We start from the raw sequence: 5,268 nt of genomic DNA on the forward strand, positions 1-5,268 counted from the left end.
TAAAAGAACATGATTTAATTTTAGACGCAGGTTAACTCTCTCACACTACAGAAAACACTCCCCCGTAATAATCAATACATATAATCAGTCAATCAATTACATAACACAAATACACTCATTTCATTTCAGTTACACAACTATATTTCAATTATAACGAACATATTTGTTCTAAAAATTATATGAATTGAATCCTATCCTTTTTTAATATAGTGACGGTTACATGACGTTATAAAAAATTCATACTCGCTTTCACAACGCTATGCTTCCCCTTTTTTGATTTTCTAACGACTTTTTCCGTTTCTGAAATAGAATAGGGTCATACATTTCATTACATCAAAAATATATTTTCAAATATTTGTACTGGTGTTTTGTTTTCTTAATTTCATTCATCCAGAGGAACTCTCTCGAAATAAAGACGAAACGTTGATGAACACATAACTTGGTTTGTTTTTTATTTTTCTATTTCGTAGGAAAACTATTTCTATTATTCTCATCATATATATATATATATATATATATATATATATATATATATATATATATTCGTTCTTATATATATATATATATATATATATATATATATATATATATATATATATATATATATATATACTATTTCTATTATTCTCGTCACACACGCGCACACACATAGTATTCCTACGAAATAGAGACATAAAAAAAAAACAAGTTATATGTTTATCAACGTTTCGTCTTTATTTCGAGACTTCCTCTGTATGAATGAAATTAAGAAAACAAAAGACCAGTACAAATATTTTAAAATATTTTTTTGATGTAATGAAATGTATGACCCTGTTCTATTTCAGAAACGGATCCCCGTTTTTCAAAGCCCGGTGGCCACTTTAGGATAAGTGTAAATGAGTGAGAGTTAGACGGCAAGACAATAACGTGATGATTAGTCATGGTGCCAATCAGGTAAAATTTTATAAGAGGATAGCTGAACAAATTTATTTACGTTAGACTTGAAAACGACCTTGTTATAGTCAACTGGTAAGAAGCCCTGTGGTATTTTTGCCACAGACGGACAGTTATCAGAAAGGAACTTAGCTTTATTGTTACTGTCCCCTTTTCATGTAAGTATAAAAATAGAGAGATTTAGCTAAAATGAAAATGAAATAGAATAGACGAAATTCGAACCTCGTAATTTAGGTTTAGAAATAGATTACGAGAGAGAATTAGCAAATGGAATGTAAAAACAAGTCATTGTTTAGCTTAGTAATAAAATAGTTTTAAGAAAAGGAATGCAACTATAGGATAATTTAATAAACGTGTTTTTAACATATTGGAAATATAGGTTACTGGGAATATAGGTTAAAATTCCTTTTGTAAACAAAGGAAAAAGTTTTGGACACGCATTTCCAGAACACGTGAAAGAAGACACATGTTTTGACATGTGTATGACGTCATGGAAAATGGGAAGTTCTCGATATAGTTAGAAACTTTAGAGTTAAGCGGAGAGAGTCTGAGAGGGAGTCTGAGAGAGAGCCTGAGGACGAGAGACGACAGTCTGGAGTCGAGAGATGGGAGTCGAACGTCTGGAAGCGAGACGGTCACCTTTGAAACATAGAATGTAAAACTTTGAATTCTTGACTAAGAAAACCACGACCGGTCGGAGAAGAAATAAACCCATCATGTGTTTTTATAAACGTCATCTTTGTGTTGTAATTCTACCAAAAGGTAAAGTGATTATATGTCTTATATATCATGTGTTTTAAAATTTCTTTATATGAATCTCTTCATAACACGAACACAGAACGTAACATATCTCTTAATAACACTCTCTAAGACTCTAAGACTCACTTTTAATAAGACTTCCTAACAACGAACAATAATAACAATAACAATAACAACAAGAAAAATAATAATAATAATGAAAACTATATAACATTATTAGGCACAGACAAAGAGTGAGGAAATTGTTTTATAGTTGTAGATATACGAGTATTTGTTGCCAATGTTTTATAGGAAGGGAGCATGGCTTGAAGCTCAGTCGAGCGCCTGTCATAAAAGTACCGATAAAGAAGTGATAGACATGTAACGTCTCTTCTGTGAGAAAAAGAAGTAGGAAGGCGGAAAGGTTCCATTAGATTTCAAGAACGAATGAAAATGATGCTATTAGCAGCTGCACCTAAATATGGCAGTATTTCAGGGTATATTTGGCTGTTATACACGCAGGCACTGATATACGAGGTACCTTCAATAAGTATCCAGACTGCACTGCACTTGTTGTATCGTTCCAACAACTTCTGGAAGGCCCCATGGAAGTCCTCTTGTGTGAGAGTGTCAATGACCCTTGTCACAGCTACTTTCATCTCTTTAATTGTCTCATAACGACAGCCTCTAAGGTTTTCCTTGGGCTTAGGGAATAACCAACACTCACAGGGAGCAGAGTCTGGACTATCGAAAGGGCGAGGAACAGTTTTGATTCCCATCTTCGTCAAATAATATGTGACAAGGATGGAGTTATGAACTGGTGCATTCGCACAAATCTTCTGCATCTCCAGTTCTCGCAAATGATTGTGTGTACAGTTCCCACACTGACATCAAACTGTGAGCTTATTGCTTCCATAGACATACGACGGTCCTTATTCAAGAAAATCATTATTTGGTCAATCAACTCTGATGTTCTGATTTCCTTACTCCTCCCACACTTTGTATCGAATTCAATTTCAATCGTCACCAACGCTCGCAATAGTAACACTATAACCTCGTGACTATAAACGACACTGTCCCATCATCTCAGTCAAGATTGCTTTTTATGCAGTTTTCATCTTGTCTCATTTGCATGTGTGGCATCTGTTTTCTCGTGATCTCGCGATCTCGCGATACCATAGTTTATAAAACACCAGGCGCCATCTTTTTTTTTCTCTTTTCCCACCCAACACTTCCCTGCGGCAAGTCCACCCCTCTTCCATCACGCCACTGCTCGCACGCACATCTACACAATGCACAAATACGCGGACGCTTGCTACTCTAGTGAGTATTATACATTTCTCATCATCCCTCACCCTCCCTGTTTTCCTTGAATCTTTCATGCTATTCAAAAACTTCTGCTCGATTCATGATGATTCAAAAGCAGTCTGAAGCATTCCATATGTGTCTGTGGTCTTTTTTCCAAGTTCCACGTTCAGATTGGATTTTTTAAATTCACTAGCTGTGACAATCTGACTTTAGTAGGTTGTATTCCAATTCCTACTCTAGCTGTTCATTTGAACCTGAAATCAAAAATATTAGTCAGTCATCTCATACAATGTATAGCAATAATATACTGCATTTTCAAGAATCTACGACAACTTTAAAATGCCTGTAAAAAAAAGTTTGGAAACTTATTGGAGGCACCTCGTATTTTCCAACATGCACAAAGATATAATGCCAAAATGATTCTTCAAAAGAAATCTAAAAGATACCAATTTGGTGGGCGTTAACGGCAGTAGAATGTAAATGACTCGATGGCATCAAATAGCTAATGATCTTCTGGTTTGATCGGCGTAATTAACAAAACAATGCAGGTGTTGTTTCTTTAAGATAATAAACATAGAGTTTTCGTGCTATTTAGTAAATTAAACACAATAAACAAAATGGCGCCTAGTTACTTCGGATTGTTGTCTGATGGAACAATGTTTGAGGAGACAAAATGGCGGCGAGAGAATTTCAATAAATGAAAGTGAAATGAAAATAATTGAATAAATGGTGGGGGATGAAAATGTAAGAATTGACATAGATAGCATCGTATAAGAACTCAGAACGAAAGAGAGAATAGAACAAAAGAAGGAAAGAATGGAAAAAAGAAAGACAGAAAGAAGAAGAAAATGGAAAACAAAAGAGAGAATGAAAGATATGTATGTAAAATTAGTAAAAAGAAAAAAACAGAAAAAACAAGTGGAGCATGCATGGTCCATCGTGAGTGTACAGTGGACGAGGCATAAAAATGACTAAGTTCAGCATTTCCCCCCCCCTCATTTAGCCTCAAATGTCCCCAGGGGGGGCGTCAAATCCTGGTGAAAATGAACAAACGGTGCAATTTTAGGCCTTAACATATGTAAATTTGAGTTCTGCACCATGCAAAAAAAGAAATGACTGTCCATCATAAAATATACTCGCCTAGCTACAACCACTATCAACACCCCCACTCTCTATCTGTGTCTAAATCTAAACGCAGACTCCATGAACAAAACTCCTTTCCTGGAACTGCCCGCCTGTGGAACTCTGTTCAGTTTGACCTACTTTCTGGCTAACTACAATATGGTAGACTTTTAACTTCTAAGTATATGAGCTTTGGTATGTCCCGTCTATTGCTATTTCATTTTCATTTTAAACTAAATTCTCCATTTTTTATACTTAAGGGGACAGCCTTTATCATGTAACTGTTTTTGGCTACTTGGCCTTTTGGCCAAGATCAAAGTGTAGTATCTGTTCTTCAGATACGGCACTTATATTTCTCGTTCTCTTTCAGTGGAGGAGAAATCCTTCACGACTGAGACAATTTTTATTTTTGTACCTTTTCTCCACGTTAAAAAACGACCCTGGTGTCTAACTCTGTCCCGTGGGGAGGCATAGTAAATAGGTACAATATGGTAGACTTGTTGCATATCGGGGTTTCATTGAGAGAGAGTCTTAGAGAAAGATGCTTAGAAAAACTCCGAGAGAGAGATTGTTGTTGTAAGAGACTTAGATTGTTCATGCTAGGAGAGATTCTTATATATTAAATGTTCATTCCTTAGATGTGTAGAAGAAGAAAGCTCTTTGAGTGAGGACATAGTGTTCAGTTTTCAGACATTGTGTAGACATGATGATGTTGAGACGTGTATGTAAAGACATTTTATAACACAAATATATAATACAATTTCACTTTACCTTTTCGTAAGAATCATAAGACAAGACGAGCTTTACAAAAACACTTGATGGTTTATTTCGTCACACGGCCATGTTTCCATCACCAAGAATTCAAGGCTTCACATTTTCTTCTTGAAGTGACGTCTCGCTTCCTAGACGTCTGACTCTCTCCGAGTTTTCTGACTGACTGACTTCTCTAAAGTTTTTTCTCTATTCCTAGAACTTTCTATTTTCCGTGACGTCATACACATGTTAAAACATGTGCCTTCTTTCACGTGTTCTGGACATACGTGTCCAAAACTTTTCCTATTTCTACAAAAGGAATTTTAACCTATATTCAATATGTTAAAAACATTATCTTATAAGCTGCATTCTTTCAATTTAAAATTTCATAACAAACTTGAGAGTTCACATTCT

At 35.3% G+C, this 5,268-nt stretch overlaps 1 pseudogene; it reads left to right on the forward strand.

The window, feature by feature from the left end:
• The first annotated feature begins 4,388 nt into the window (after positions 1 to 4,388).
• LOC145244194 (U2 spliceosomal RNA) lies at positions 4,389 to 4,521 on the forward strand (annotated as a pseudogene).
• Positions 4,522 to 5,268: the final 747 nt, after the last annotated feature.

The sequence above is a fragment of the Euprymna scolopes genome, chromosome 22 (genome assembly GCF_053919585.1).
Source record: "Euprymna scolopes isolate OS-2025 chromosome 22, ASM5391958v1, whole genome shotgun sequence".
In the NCBI taxonomy this organism is placed as follows: Eukaryota; Metazoa; Mollusca; class Cephalopoda; order Sepiida; family Sepiolidae; genus Euprymna; species Euprymna scolopes.